This window comes from Elaeis guineensis, chromosome 3 (genome assembly GCF_000442705.2).
Source record: "Elaeis guineensis isolate ETL-2024a chromosome 3, EG11, whole genome shotgun sequence".
In the NCBI taxonomy this organism is placed as follows: domain Eukaryota; kingdom Viridiplantae; phylum Streptophyta; class Magnoliopsida; order Arecales; family Arecaceae; genus Elaeis; species Elaeis guineensis.
The window spans coordinates 44035632-44050092 of NC_025995.2; positions in this window are offsets into that span (position 1 = coordinate 44035632).

Consider the following 14461-nt stretch of genomic DNA (forward strand, 5'->3'; position numbering starts at 1 on the left):
ATATGCATCAAACAAAGACTGAAGGATCACATCAATCTAAAAATCCCTATCTAAGATGACACCGAGCTTCTCAAGCTCCTCAAGGTCCTTGATCATTGACAAACAATGATCTTGGACTGACTGCCCATCATGCATTTTAGCCTTAAAAAGCCTTTGGCAGACTTGATACTTGGCTACGTGACTTTGTTCACCAAACAACTCTTGTAGGTGAGCCAACATTTCGCGGGTAGTCATTGAAGCAAAATTTGAGTGCAGGGGTAAAATGGTAATTTTAAAACTTTTTCAAAATCATTATTTTACAGTAAAAATAATTAATTAATCTAATTAATTAACATATATTTATCCTACACTAGGATCTAAATATGATATATAGCATGCATGCATTTAAATTTGATATTCAAATTCAAACAGAAAATAATTTATTGTTCTATATTCAGAACACAATATCTTTATGTGGGTAGTCGATCTCCGTAATCTGATCACCATCGGGAGGATCTGATCATCGCAACATAGCCACACAGTATGTCTGGCCTCTACGGATCATCCACATGAAGCTCCCGATCTGATCAGCTCCTCACAAGTGCTAGCTCGTTGTAGAGCCCTTTCGACGATCGATGCTGATCGAACTCCTTCGATCGATGTCTGTTGACTCTTTGGATGCTTTGAATCATCAGCAAGTGTGTTTGAAAAGTTGATGAATCTCTTCCTAAAATTTGGTGGGCTCATGACACTCGTAGCTCACCTTCTCACTTTTCGAACCCCAGGCTGAAACCCTAAGGAACACACTGAAAACCCTGTGCCCAATTTTCTTTCTTTTCTTTCTTTTTCTCTCAGAAGTTTTAGACTTCCTACTCACACACAAGGGTTCCTCACGCCCCACTTTCTCTCTCAAAAAATTTCTACACACGCCCCACCTCCCTATCTCTTTTAAAACAGTTCAAAATATGTCTTATTCGCGTGAGAGGATAAAGATTAGTGGTTGCACATTTGAATTCAAATCAAATTTGAATTCAAATGCAAACCAACTCATCCCTATCCACTTGGGCGTGAGAAGAGAAGGTGTGTGGCTGCTTTGTGCATAGAAAGGTTTCATGAGAAACTCTTTCTCGTGTAAGAAATGGGGCGCTAAAGAAGATAAGAACATGGCACATGGATTGGTTGCTCATTCAAATTCAATCTTTCTTTTGAATTTGAATGGCCAACCAACCATCCTTGTCCACCTATATAGTGCACAAATGTGGGGCGTGGGAAGGGCTTTGTGTGAGAAAAAATTCATGAGAAGTTCCTTCTCGTGAATTCAAATGGGCACAGAGATATGAAGTGGCGTAGGGATTCAAATTCAAATGGTGGTTTAATCTTAATTGAACCCACCTAATCAGAATAGGTTAAGCACAATTAGACTAAATTAAATCCAACTTAATTAGGCTTAATTAGGCTCAATAAAATTCTAATCAAATCAGGAATGACTAAGCCCAACCACTGATCAAATCAGGGATCAAACCATCTCGACGATTAAGTTAACTCTTAACCTAATCGGGTCAAACCCAACTGAATCCAATTCAATTGGACTTGATCCAAAAATAATTACACAATCAAACTGAGTTAATTAGTGATCAAATCACTAATTAAACTTCTCATAAATATTGAGTCCAAATCCGATGGGCAATCGAACATCAGAATTCATTGATATGAAATTCTGATCGAAAAGTCCCAAACTAGTGGGACTCTTGACCCCGGTGCCCAAAATGTGTGGGACTCATGATCAGAGAATTCTGATTCTCGATCATAGAGTCTCAAACATGTAGGACTCATAGTCCATGAACATTAGGACTCTTCATCAGCCATCAGATCAGATAGGAACCTCTAATGTGTGTGACCCCACAGGTTCGAACCTAAGCCGGTAGCATAGGAACCAATTCCTGTACTAATCGAAGTGACTATCTAGCAATGGTACCCAACATCCGGATAGGTTGAATATCGCAATCGCAACACTCAGAACCTATGTGAATATGGTTACTGTATAATTCATCCCCTTTGACCCCCGTGTTTAGGATGACTCAGGGTTAAACTGTCAACCCTGATTAGATCATCCGAATCGTGCTCAACTCAAATAGTCCTGTGACTCTTCACTAGGACTACCCTGGTCAAAATTTTGCTAAATTAAAATATGATTGTACACAGCTCCTAAACTGGAGTGGTCAATCCCATCTTGACCATGCACCGACAAGTCAAGTACTTGACTACACCCAGCATCCTTCCGTCACTGAATTAGAAATTCAGGTAGTCCAGTGCCTAAGTGCAGTGAGTTGCTTGCAAGTCACCGTGGCGGTCTCAGGTCGGAGGGACATTTATACCCATATCCCAACGGAGCAAATCTTGACAGCAGAGATAGCTCCAGGGTCAGTCACGTTCAGTGCAGATGTATCCTTACATCTCACCTATATGCCATACCAGTGTCTCCACACTCTATTAGTACATAAATTATTAATATTAAAGACTTGAACTTTAGTCTAAAGTTTCTTCCAATATTTTTACGAATTGGTAGCCTCAACCTCCAATTCGAAGAATTACTTTAATTCCTTAGTAGGTACTAGAATCCACACAGACTACACACGAGCCCAACTTTAGCTGGTCAACCCATGTGCATGTATGGGTAGGTTCATAACCAGTTGTTCCTCTAAACAACTTCTAGTAATCAATTTTGCCCTAGAACCTAGTCAGTAGGCTTTGGCCTCTACTAAAAAGATCTGGTTAGGTCCAACCATTAACAAGACTTGATTTGGTGAATCGGACCAATAAATGATCAGGCCCGACTTTGGCAGGCCAACGTGACCACCATCAGAAAGACTCAAACCAAATTATCATACTATGAATGATAATTCCATTAGTCAATAAGCACTAGGCCTTTGGGCCTCCAATGATTATTAAACTAATGGACTCATTATCACTCACTTAATGGGAGGATATGACTTAGTTATCACTATAACTTAATCATTTTAGGGACCTAATAATTTTGAGGATTTTATTAAGTGAAGGAAGAGAAGAAATTAACTAGCCAATTTCAATCCTCCCACTGACTTAACCAAGTCAGATTAAAAAGGATTTAATTAAAGCCAGCATTAGGAGCACTTAAATCAGTCACACTGATTTACCTAATGACATGGATGAGCCCTAATCACCAAGTGATCTAATTAAAACCTAACTCACCAGGTTGGCCAGGTAAGTGAGATCAGTGGTGGGGATATGTCATTAACTCGTCAGAGATCGAATCAATACAAGTAGCTCCCACTTAAGAACCACTGGTCAAACTGTCAAACTTACCTTAGACACCAACTGGTTCATTAGTTTTAATTTGATCAACTTAGTAAATAGGGTTCCACCGTGTAGCCATGAATTAAGTCCATCTTGGTCTAGTTAAAGACATGGATCCATTCAACTACAACTATTGGAGTTGAGTCTAGAGTGTCCTTGACCTATTCTAATTCATCTTTTGATTAGATTTGACCAATTACTCTAATTTAGTTCATTTCTTTAAGCTAACCTTAGGTCTAACCCAATTATGGACCTAATCTATCTAACCCATTGACCCACAAGTTTATGCAATTGTCTTAGGTCTTAATTCACAATTCTAGACCAACTTGACAACACTTAATTCTTTTAATTAAGTATTTGGGCTGATGGGTCAGGGTTTGGCTTTTCAAAAGTAATTTTTAAATTTGAAAAGTTTTATTTTCTATTCACCAAATATGTTGACTCATTTCATAAATAGATCAGCACATTTCATAAATAGCAATCCTATTGCTAATTACATAACAGAAAATAACTCAATCAAAATAAATCATGAATATTCCTTTAGATCTATCTAACACATTCATGATAAATTTTATAATTGAACCTTTACAATTAAGTCCTTTCACTGCTTCATCTGCATGGGATATAATTACAGCGGCACCCCTACCACCATAGGAGACCCCATCGAATGGGAGGAGAGGACCTTTAAACCCTACTTTTCTCCTATGACCGGACGGCCATGGCAACCAACCCAATTAGATTACTTGCTACTTGGATCAAGTATATCTAAATATACCAATTTTAAAATTTAAATTTCAAATTTTAAATTTTAAATTTTGAATTTTAAATTTCAAACAAATTTTAAATTTCAAATTTTTGAATTTCAAATTTTAAATTTTAAAATTTGAATTTCAAATTTGAAATTTCAATCAAATTTCAAATTTTGAATTTCAAATTTTTGAATTTTGAATTTCAAATTTCAAATTTCAAAATTCAAATTTCAAATTTTGAATTTTAAATTTTTGAATTTTGAATTTTGAACAACTTTCAAAATTCAAATATCAAATTTTGAATTTCAAATTTTAAATTTAAATTTTTAGATTATAACTTAATCTACGCATGCAAATTTATATATCATATCTTTGAACCAGCTCTGATACCATTTGAAGCGAAATTTGAGTGCAGGGGTAAAATGATAATTTTAAAACTTTTTCAAAATTATTATTTTATAGTGAAAATAATTAATTAATCTAATTAATTAATATGTGTTTACCCTACACTAGGATCTAAATATGATATATAGCATGCATGCATTTAAATTGAAAATTCAAATTCGAACAGTAAATAATTTACTATTCTGTGTTCAGAACATAATACCTTTATGCGGGTGGTCGATCTTCATAATCTGATCATCGTCGGGAGGATTTGATCATCGCAACATAGCCATACAGCATCTCTGGCCTCTGTGGATCCTCCACACGAAGCTCCCGGTCTGATCAGCTCCTCACGAGTGCTAGCTCATTGTAGAGCCCTTTCGATGGCCGATGCTGATCGAACTCCTTCGATCGATGTCTATCGACTTCTTAGATACTCTAGATTATTAGCAAGTGTGCTTGAGAGATTGATGAATCTCTTCCTAAAATTTGGTGGGCTCACGACACTCGTAGCTCACCTTCTCACTTCCCGAACCCCAGGCTGAAACCCTAGGGAACACAATGAAAATCCTGCGCCCAATTTTCTTTCTTTTCTTTCTTTTTCTCTCAAAAGTTTTAGACTTCCTACTCATGTACAAGGGTTCCTCACGCCCCACTTTCTCTCTCAAAAAATTTCTACACATGCCCCACCACCCTATCTCTTTTAAAATAGTTCAAAACGTGTCTTATCCGCGTGTGAGGATAAAGATAAGTGGTTGCACATTTGAATTCAAATCAAATTTGAATTCAAATGCAAACCAACTCATCCCTATCCACTTGGGTGTGAGAAGAGAAGGTGCGTGGCTGCTTTGTGCATGGAAAGGTTTCATGAGAAACTCTTTCTTGTGTAAGAAATGGGGTGCTAAAGAGGATAAGGACATGGCGCATGGATTGGTTGCTCATTCAAATTCAAACTTTGTTTTGAATTTGAATGGCCAACCAACCATCCTTATTCACCTATGTGGTGCACAAATGTGGGGCATTGGAAGGGCTTTGCGTGAGAGAAAATTTATGAGAAGTTTCTTCTCATGAATTCAAATGGGCACAGAGATATGAAGTGGTGCAGGGATTCAAATTCAAATGGTGGTTTAATCTTAATTGAACCAACCTAATCAAAATAGGTTAAGCACAATTAGACTAAATTAAACCAAACTTAATTAGGCTTAATTAGACTCAATAAAATTCTAATCAAATCATGAATTGACTAAGCCCAACCCCTGATCAAATCAGGGACCAAACCATCTCGACGATTAGGTCAACTCTTAACCTAATCGGATCAAACCTAACTGAATCCAATTCAATTGGACTTGATCCAAAAATAATTACTCAATCAAATTGAGTCAATTAGTGATCAAATTATTAATTAAACTCTCATAAATATTGAGTCCAAATTTGATGGGCAATCGGGCATCAGAATTCATCGATATGAAATTTCGATTGAAAAGTCCCAAACTAGTGGGACTCTTGACCCCGACGCCCAAAATGTGTGGGACTCATGATCAGAGAATCTTGATTCTCGATCATAGAGTCTCAAACATGTAGGACTCATAGTCCATGAACATTAGAACTCTTCATCAGTCATTAGATCAGATAGGAACCTCTAATGTGCGTGATCCCACAGGTTCGAATCTAAGCCGGTAGCACAAGAACCAATTCCTGTACTAATCGAAGTGACCATCTAGCAATGGTACCCGACATTCGGATAGGTCAAATAGTTGCAATCGCAACACTCAGATCCTACATGAATATGGTTACTATATAATTCATCCCTTTTGACCTCTGTGTTTAGGATGACTTAGGGTTAAACTGTCAACCCTGATTAGATCATCCGAATCGTGCTCAACTCAAACAGTCCTGTGACTCTTCACTAGGACTACCCTGGCCAAAATTTTGCTAAATTGAAATACGATTGTACACAGCTCCTAAACTAGAGTGATCAATCCCATCTTGACACACGCACCGACAAGTCAAGTACTTGACTACACCCAGCATCCTTCCGTCATTGAATTAGAAATTCAGGTAGTCCAGTGCCTAAGTACAGTGAGTTGCTTGTAAGTCACCATGGCGATCTCAGGTCGGAGGGACATTTATACCCATATCCCATCGGAGCAAATCTTGATAGTAGAGATAGCTCCGGAGTCAGTCACGTTTAGTGCAGATGTACCCTTACATCTTACCTGTATGCCATACCAGTGTCTCGACACTCCTTGGTTAAGAGGACAACCAACCTATTGTGGGGAAAATTCAGTGCAGGAGTAAAATGGTAATTTTAAAACTTTTTCAAAATCACTATTTTACAGTAAAAATTATTAATTAATCTAATTAATTAATAAGAATTTATTCTACACTAGGATCTAAATATGATATATAGCATGCATACATTTAAATTTGAAATTCGAATTTGAACAGTAAATACTTTACCGTAATGTGTTCAGAACACGATACCTTTGTGCGGATAGTAGATTGTCGCAATCTGATCACCGTCGGAAGAGTTTGATCCTCATGATGTAGCCACATAATATGTCTAGCCTCTGCAGATCATCCACACGAAGCTCCTGATCTGATCGACTCCTCACGAGTGCTAGCTCATTGTAGAGCCCTTTCGACGGTCGATGCTGATCGAACTCCTTCGATTGATGTTTGCCAATTCTTTGAATACTCTAGATCATAAGTAGACATGCTTGAGAGAATATTTAAGATCTCTCTAAAATTTGGTGCGCTCACGACACTCGTAGCTCACCTTCTCACTTTTCGAACTCCAAGCTGAAACCTTGAAGAACTCACTGAAACCCTGCACACACTTTTTCTTTCTTTTCTTTCTTTTTCTCTCAGAAGGATATTGTTGTGATCCAGGTGGTGTGCCCAAGGCCTAGGGGACCAAGGCTAAGGCCAAGGTCCATCATTCATGAGGGCTTCATGGAGGCTCTAGGGCTAGTTGGGCCCTAGGTTGAAAGGCCTTGGGCCTTTCGGGTTCTTGAGGTCTAGGTTATGTGGGCCTCAAGGGACCAACTCTTTATGGGCCAGGTCTGGGCCCAGGATAGGTGAGATTAGATCAAGTCATGGGTGTACATGGGCCTGGGTTAACCTAATTTCCCATAGAGTTGGTCAAGGGAGTTTTGGGTTTGGGTCACTTGACCCTGTGTTTATATATACATGCACTGTATAGGTTTGATTAAGCCAAGGAATACAAAAACTCTTTCTCCCAAGTCTCTCTCTCTCTCTTTTCCCTCTCTCTCCAGCTATTCTCTATGCCCCAGGAGCAAGAAACCCTAGGGTTTCTTGCCGCCAGGTCCATAGAAGGCAGGAAAAGCAGGGGAGGCGCTAGCCCCTCCCCCTTTGTGCTGCCAACCATAATGCCTCTCCCTCTCTTGTAGCCATCCAAACATCAAGTCCAGAACTTGAAATCTCTTGCTATGAGGTTGGTACAAGTTTCTCTTAAATCTGGAGTTGATCTGAGGTCGTTTGAGGTGCGGATGAGATCTCCATCAACAGATCTACAGGAAAGGCTGCAGCAGGATAGATCTACAAGGTTTGGTTCTATCTACCTTCTTCTCTATCTAAAATACCCTGATTTGAGATCTAAGAATTGAAATACCTCAGTCCAGGCTTGATCTGGTTGGGTACCAGATGTTGAGTTTTTTAGAGGTGATCTTAGAGGCGTTCTTCATCTGGAACGAAAGGCTGACGAAGAAGACAGCAACCAGACTGATTTCATCAAGAGCCTTCGATCGAGTCCAGAAGTCTCCAGATTTATTTGTTGCTGGTTCCACTGTACCCAAGGTCCATGGGAGGAGCTGGGATAGTGCTCCAATAGTTGGTATCAGAGCCACGGTGGTGAGGAAGCGGTTCCAAGCATGAGAAGTTGAAGATCCCATGTGCTGAAAATTTTCAGCAAGGTACCATCAAGGTATATTCTACACTTCTTAATTTTATATTGCTTGTTTGGCTTGGATCCAGTCATGGGCAGCAATATGAAGGTCAATTTTGAGAAGTTTAATGGCAAGAGAAATTTTTTTATATGAAAAATCCGGATGGAGGATCTTCTGGTGCAAGCAGATCTGGATCAGGCTTTGGATGAGAAGCCTGAGGAAATGACAGATAGACAGTGGGCATCGTTGGAGAAGAAAGCATGCTCGGTGATCAGAAGATGTTTGGCGGATGCGGCATTGTATTCGGTGATGGAAGAAAAGACCTCGAAGGGTCTTTGGTCGAAGTTGCACACCATATATATGGGGAGGAATATGTGCAACAAGCTAATGCTGAAGAAGAGGTTGTACAATCTTCGGATGTAGGAGGGATCTGATGTGATTGGCCACATTCAGAGGTTCGACCAATTGTGCACGGAGTTGATGAATATCGGGGTGAAGCTGGATGAAGAGGACAAGTTCTTGTTTCTTTTGTGTTCGCTGCCAGGATCATATGACTCTTTGGTGACTACACTGCTCTACGGCAAGGAGACTCTGGAATATGAGGACATAGTCTCGGTGCTGAGGTCTAATGAGCAAAGAAAAAAGTTGACCAGAGATCGGGCTCCCCAGGAGGGTTTGGCAGTAGGGGAGAGGATAGGTAGAGGCAGAGGCAGAAGCAAGTCCAGGGGGCGGTCCAAGTCCAGGAAGGGAAAGAAAGAGATGAAATACTTCAAGTGCAATGAGTTCGGGCACTTCAAGCGAGAATGTCCACTATGGAAGAGCAAGAAGGGAGAAAGAAGTGGCTCAGAATCAATAAGTGCAGTTGCTGGGCAGCAGGTGGAGGATGATCTACTTGTGGTATCAGATGGTCACAGGCATTACACAGAGGAGTGGACACTAGACTCTGCGTGCTCACATCACTACACACCACACAGGTCTTGGTTTGCGACATACACCAAGACAGATGAGGGATCAGTGACTCTAGGCGACAATCATCCTTGCAAGGTGGCTGGGATAGGAACAGTCAGGGTGAGGATGTTTGATGGGATTGTGAGGATATTGACAAATGTAAAGCACGTCCCGGAGCTGGAAAAGAATCTGGTGTCACTAGGCTACTTGGAGCACAGTGGATACAGCTTCAGCAGTAGGGCTAGAAGCGGAGTATTAAACATCTCCAATGAAGCTATGGTGGTGATGAGAGGCAGGAGGTTGGACAATAACCTCTATCGCATGGAGGGATCTGTGGTGACCGGAGAGTCTGATGCAGCAGCTGCAGCACAGGACCAGCAGGGGCTTACAGGATGTGGCACTACCGCCTAGGCCACATGGGTGACAAGGGGCTGAGGGAGTTGAGCTAGAGAGGACTTATCTCTGATCTGGAAGATGGTGCTACAGGGGAGATCTGTGAGCCTTGCCAAATGGGAAAGCAGAGGAGAGTTCAGTTCAACATCAGTACAACCCGCAGTGCAGTCCCTCTGGAGTTAGTACACACGGATGTGTGGGGACCAGCCCCAGTTTCAACTAGGAATGGGGCCAGATACTTCATGACCCTAATTGATGATTTTTCAAGAAAACTCTGGATTTACTTCATGAGAGAGAAGTCAGAGGTCTTCACCAAGTTCAAGATCTGAAGAGCTAAGGTGGAGAAGGAGCAGGGGAGGAGCGTGAAGTGTCTGAGGTCAGACAATGGCGGGGAGTACACCAGCAGGGAGTTTCAGGACTACTGTGAGGAGTGTGGGATCAGGAGACACTTCTCAGTTAAGGGGACTCCATAGCAGAATGGGATGGCTGAGAGGATGAACAGAACACTTCTGGAAAAGGCACGATGCATGAGGCTACAGGCAGGGCTTCCAAAGGTGTTCTGGGTTGACACAGTTGACGCAGCGGGTTACTTGATCAATCGGTCACCTCACACCAGGTTGGATGGTAGGCTTCTAGAGGAGGTGTGGTCTGGGAGGATAGTTGGACTGGGCCATCTACGGATATTTGGGTGCACGGCCTATGTGCACATTGGAGCTGGTGAGCGGAGCAAGCTAGATGCCAGATCATGCAAGATGGTGTTTCTAGGCTATCCGCGAGGAGTTAAGGGATACAGGCTGTGGAATCCCTTGGAAAAGAAGGTCATCGTTAGTTGGGATGTGACTTTTGATGAGGAGTCAGTCCTAAGGAGGCGAGCAGGCATGGAGGAGCAGCAGGAGCAGGAGGAGGTCCAGCAGGGCGCTGCTGGACAGCTTACCTCTTTGATTTTGCCTCTTGCAGGTACTACAGGAGGACATGACATTCAGGTGGAGAACCTACCTAAGGTGTCTCCACAGGTGGAGAGGACTCAGACAGATGATCGAGGTGAAGAGGTCCAGCAGGAGCGAGCTAGACCGAGGACTGATATCGATGTTGCCCTACACAAGCTCAAGAGGACCATCAGGCAACCGGACCAATATGGCTTCGAGGAGATGCTGTCATATGCCCTGGTGACAGTGAATGGAGACCCATATATGTATCAGGAGGCTATTGAGAGCCAGGATAGAGAGCGATGGGTCCAAGCGATGTCCGAGGAGATGCAATCTCTCCACCAGAACCAGACGTGGCGATTGGTGCAGTTGCCACAGGGGAAGAGGCCCATTGGCTGCAAATGGGTCTACAGTCGCAAGGAAGGGCCTTCAGAGTAGAGAGGTATCAGATTCAAGGCAAGGTTAGTGGCCAAGGGATACTCCCAGAAGGAAGGCATCGACTTCAGCGAGGTCTTCTCTCTCATCGTCAGACATACTTCCATCAGAGTGTTGCTGAGCATTGTAGCAGCTCAGGATTTAGAGCTGGAGCAGATGGATGTCAAGACGGCGTTCCTCCATAGGCATTTGGAGGAGAGGATTTACATGGAGTAGCCACCCGATTTCAGGGATCCAGGATCAGAGGGAAAGATTTGTTTGTTGCAAAAGTTGTTGTACGGGCTGAAGCAATCATCGAGGCAATGGTACAAGCGGTTCGACTCCTATATGCACAGCATTGGACTTTTCAGGTGCGAGTTTGATCCCTGTGTTTATGTTCAGTCTCTTGAGGATGGTTCTAGGGTGTTCCTACTCTTGTATGTGGATGACATGCTTATAGTATGCAAGAGTAGGAAGGTTGTGCAGAATCTGAAGGCATCCTTATCTCGGGAGTTTGAGATGAAGGATTTGGGCCCTGCAAGGAAGATCCTAGGCATGGAGATTTTCAGAGATCGAGCCTGGAGGGTGCTGCATCTATCTCAGGGGGGCTACATACAGAAGGTCTTAGAGAGATTCGGGATGAAGGGAGCAAAGCTGGCGGAGCTGCCACTTGCCGGTCACTTCAGACTCTCGAAGACCATGGCACCACAGACTGAGGTAGAGGCTCAAGAGATGGAGACGGTTCCTTATGCTTCAGGAGTTAGGAGCTTGATGTATGCGATGGTCTGTTGTAGGCCAGACATCGCTCATGCAGTGAGTCAGGTTAGCAGGTTCATGGTGCAGCCTGGCAGGGAGCACTGGAGAGCTCTGAAGTGGATATTCAGATATCTGGCGGGTTCAGTTGGAGTTGGCATCTGCTACGGACAGCGAGGAGGTGCAGTGGGATACTCTGACATGTCCAGGGAGGCTCAGGGGCTGATTGGTGGTTATGTAGATGCAGACTTCGATGGAGATGTGGATACCCAGAGGTCTACGACAGACTTCATCTTTAGCCTGTATGGAGGTCCTATTTCTTGGAGATCGAGTCTGCAGCCTATCACGGCCCTATCCACTACAGAGGCGGAGTACATCGGGCTGACAGAAGCAGCTAAGGAGGCAATTTGGCTGAAGGGTTTGTTGACGGAGATGGGCCTTACTCAGGAGGCCATTAAAGTGCACTGTGACAGCCAGAGTGCACTTCTATTAGCACAGAACTCAATCTATCATGCAAGGACAAAGCACATCGACATTCGATATCATTGGATCAGGGAGCTTGTGGAGGATAGCGATGTGGAGCTGGTAAAGGTACACACCAAGGAGAACCTAGCTGATTCACTTATGAAGGTACTTCTATGGGACAGCTTTCAGAGATGTGTTGAGCTGATTCGGTTGATGGACAGAGTGGAGCTGATTGAGGCCTTGGGACACCAAGGTGGAGTTGGGATCGTGCTCCAACAGATATAGACCTTCACCTTGCACACAAGGATTCCTCACGCCCAGATTTTCTCTCCAAAATTTTTTTTGCACATGCCCTACTCTTCTCCTCCTTTTAAAACAATGTCAAACATCTTATCCACATGAGAAGATAAAGATGAGTAATTACATATTTGAATTCAAATCAAATTTTGAATTCAAATGAAAATCAATTTATCCCTATCCACTAAGGGCGTGAGAAGAGGAGGGCGTGGCTTAATTTGTGCATCAGTGATTTCATGAGAAATATTTTCTCGTGTAATAAATGGGATGCTAAAAGAGGATAAGGTCAAGGCGCTAAGATTGGTTGCTCATTCAAATTTAAACTTTGTTTTGAATTTGAATGGCCAACCAATCATCCTTATCCACTCATTTGGTGCATTAAAGTAGGGCGTGAGGAGCGCTTTGCGTGAGGAAAAATTCATGAGAACTTCCTTCTCGTGAATTCAAATGGGCGCAGTGGAAGTGAGGTGGTGCAGGGAGAATGGGTCAAGGTGGTTTCATTATTTAAACCAACCTAATTGAACCAAATAAGTTAGGCCCAATTAGACTAATTTAAACTCAACTTAATTAAACTTAATTAGGCTCAATAAAATCCTAATCAAATCAGGAATTGATTAAGCCCAACCCCTGATCAAATCAGGGACCAAACCATCTCGATGATTAGGTCAACTCTTAACCTAATCGGGTCAAACCCAACTGAATCCAATTCAATTGGACTTGATCCAAAAATAATTACTCAATTAAATTGAGTTAATTAGTGATCAAATCACTAATTAAATCTCTCATAAATATTGAGTCCAAATCCGATGGGTAATCGGGCATCAGAATTTATTGATATGTAACCCTGATCGAAGAGTCCCAAACCAGTGGGACTCTTGACTCCGGTACCCAAAATGTGTGGGACTCATGATCAGAGAATCTTGATTCTCGATCATAGAGTCCCAGACACGTAGGACTCATAGTCTACGAGCATTAGGACTCTTCATCAGCCATCAGATCAGATAGGAACCTCTAATGTGTGTGACCCCGCAGGTTCGAACCTAAGTCGGTAGCACAGGAACCAATTCCTGTACTAATCGAAGTGACCATCTAGCAATGGTACCCGACGATCGGATAGGTCGAATAGTCACAATCGCAATACTTAGAACCTACATGAATATGATTACTGTATAATTCATCCTTTTGACCTCTGTGTTTAGGACGACTCAGGGTTAAACTGTCAACCCTGATTAGATCATCCGAATCGTGCTCAACTCAAACAGTCCTATGACTCCTCACAAAGACTACCCTGGCCAAGGTTTTGCTAAATTGAAACATGACTGTACACAGCTCCTAAACTGGAGTGGTCAATCCCATCTTGACACACGCACCGATAAGTCAAGTACTTGACTACACCCAGCAGCCTTCCGTCACTGAATTAGAAATTCAGGTAGTCCAGTGCCTAAGTGCAGTGAGTTGCTTGCAAGTCACCATGGCGGTCTCAGGTCAGAGGGATATTTATACCCATATTCCATCGGAGCAAATCTTGACAGCAGAAATAGCTCCAGAGTCGGTCACGTTCAGTGCAGATGTACCCTTACATCTCACCTGTATGCCATACCAGTGTCTCCACACTCATTGGTTAAGAGGACAACCAACCTATATGGCACACAACGACCTATGCTTGATAAATATTGTCATCTTTGGTAACAACGTATCATTTGGTCGCGAACAGATTTAAGGACTAAACGACAAATCCTCCTTTGTCGAGTCTAAATAGTCCTAAGGACTTCACCACAACATAGGAGTTCATTAGAAGATAAAATATTTTGTGATGAAAAATACTAAAATAATTTTTATTAATTCATAATTCATGTACATATACAAAAATGAGCACAACCGTCAACAGACTGATGATTGGCTTTGGGATACT